We start from the raw sequence: 2419 nt of genomic DNA on the forward strand, positions 1-2419 counted from the left end.
GGAAGACACGCTGATTCCTTCAGTGTAGCGCGCGTGCGGCCCAGAACATCTAAGGGCATCACAGACCTGTTATTGCTCAATCTCGTGCGGCTAGAAGCCGCCTGTCCCTCTAAGAAGAAAAGTAATCGCTGACAGCACGAAGGATGTCACGCGACTAGTTAGCAGGCTAGAGTCTCGTTCGTTATCGGAATTAACCAGACAAATCGCTCCACCAACTAAGAACGGCCATGCACCACCACCCACCGAATCAAGAAAGAGCTATCAATCTGTCAATCCTTCCGGTGTCCGGGCCTGGTGAGGTTTCCCGTGTTGAGTCAAATTAAGCCGCAGGCTCCACTCCTGGTGGTGCCCTTCCGTCAATTCCTTTAAGTTTCAGCTTTGCAACCATACTTCCCCCGGAACCCAAAAGCTTTGGTTTCCCGGAGGCTGCCCGCCGAGTCATCGGAGGAACTGCGGCGGATCGCTGGCTGGCATCGTTTATGGTTAGAACTAGGGCGGTATCTGATCGCCTTCGAACCTCTAACTTTCGTTCTTGATTAATGAAAACATACTTGGCAAATGCTTTCGCTTCTGTTCGTCTTGCGACGATCCAAGAATTTCACCTCTAACGTCGCAATACGAATGCCCCCGCCTGTCCCTATTAATCATTACCTCGGGTTCCGAAAACCAACAAAATAGAACCGAGGTCCTATTCCATTATTCCATGCACACAGTATTCAGGCGGGCTTGCCTGCTTTAAGCACTCTAATTTGTTCAAAGTAAACGTGCCGGCCCACCGAGACACTCAATAAAGAGCACCCTGGTAGGATTTCAACGGGGTCCGCCTCGGGACGCACGAGCACGCACGAGGCGGTCGCACGCCTTCAGCTCGCCCCACCGGCAGGACGTCCCACGATACATGCCAGTTAAACACCGACGGGCGGTGAACCAACAGCGTGGGACACAAATCCAACTACGAGCTTTTTAACCGCAACAACTTTAATATACGCTATTGGAGCTGGAATTACCGCGGCTGCTGGCACCAGACTTGCCCTCCAATAGATACTCGTTAAAGGATTTAAAGTGTACTCATTCCGATTACGGGGCCTCGGATGAGTCCCGTATCGTTATTTTTCGTCACTACCTCCCCGTGCCGGGAGTGGGTAATTTGCGCGCCTGCTGCCTTCCTTGGATGTGGTAGCCGTTTCTCAGGCTCCCTCTCCGGAATCGAACCCTGATTCCCCGTTACCCGTTACAACCATGGTAGGCGCAGAACCTACCATCGACAGTTGATAAGGCAGACATTTGAAAGATGCGTCGCCGGTACGAGGACCGTGCGATCAGCCCAAAGTTATTCAGAGTCACCAAGGCAAACGGACCGGACGAGCCGACCGATTGGTTTTGATCTAATAAAAGCGTCCCTTCCATCTCTGGTCGGGACTCTGTTTGCATGTATTAGCTCTAGAATTACCACAGTTATCCAAGTAACGTGGGTACGATCTAAGGAACCATAACTGATTTAATGAGCCATTCGCGGTTTCACCTTAATGCGGCTTGTACTGAGACATGCATGGCTTAATCTTTGAGACAAGCATATGACTACTGGCAGGATCAACCAGGGAGCTGCGTCAACTAGAGCTGAGCAGCCGGCCGCCCGGGAGTGTGTCCCGGGGGCCCGCGCGAACACGCAAGCGTCCGCTCAATCATTCTGCAAACAGGAGGAGGCTGAGCTCCCCTGCACAATACACCTCGAAACCCTCTCAGGTCCCGGCGGCGCGCAGCGCCGTCCCAAGTACTTGGTCGGGTTCGAGAGAGGCGCAATCGCCCGGAGTTAGGCGAGTAGACGCTTTCGGTGCGACCACCCGTGCTCCCAACTGAGCTTGCCGCTGCCGACAGAGGCCCGGGAGCGTGCTGTCGTGGCATTGCCGGCGGGAGACAACACGCGCCACCTACGGTGACCGGCAGCTCCAACGCCAGCGCCACAGAAGGACAAAAGCCCCACTTGGGTGCCGAAGCGAACTCTCCCAGCACAGCGCACGCGCCAACACATCCGCACAGCTGCGATACAAACCACCAGCGAGAACCGCTGGGGCGACCGAGCAGCAGACGGCGTCGCGGCGCCGAGCGCCGGGCGGCGGCGCATCCTCAACGCACACAGTCCTCAATCGGACCAGCACACTGAAGATGTCCACCGCGCTTCGCACCGGGCCCGCGAGGACCTACTTTGGCCGCACGGCGCCGCGCGCAGGGTGCGCCGGCGCGCAGCTGCGACGCCTGCCGCGTCCGTCGGCCGGCGCGCCTGCCACTGGCCGCCCCCACCAGCCGGCTGTAGCGCGTGCGCCCACGCACCGCGCGGCCAGCACGCCGGGAGGCGCCCCCTCACCGGCCGGGGACGGTCCCACCCAGCCACCGCCGCGTATCGCTTCACACCCAGATGCCG

The 2419-nt window shown here is 57.8% G+C and overlaps 1 non-coding gene across 1 annotated transcript in view; it reads right to left on the minus strand.

Moving 5' to 3' along the window:
* The window catches only part of LOC124733837, a 1909-nt gene extending 308 nt beyond the window's left edge, over positions 1–1601 (minus strand). The window contains exon 1 of the ribosomal RNA XR_007009165.1: positions 1–1601. This exon is cut by the window's left edge and continues 308 nt beyond it. This is a non-coding gene — a ribosomal RNA (small subunit ribosomal RNA).
* Positions 1602–2419: the final 818 nt, after the last annotated feature.

The sequence above is a fragment of the Schistocerca piceifrons genome, unplaced genomic scaffold, assembly GCF_021461385.2.
Source record: "Schistocerca piceifrons isolate TAMUIC-IGC-003096 unplaced genomic scaffold, iqSchPice1.1 HiC_scaffold_1412, whole genome shotgun sequence".
Lineage (NCBI taxonomy): Eukaryota > Metazoa > Arthropoda > Insecta > Orthoptera > Acrididae > Schistocerca > Schistocerca piceifrons.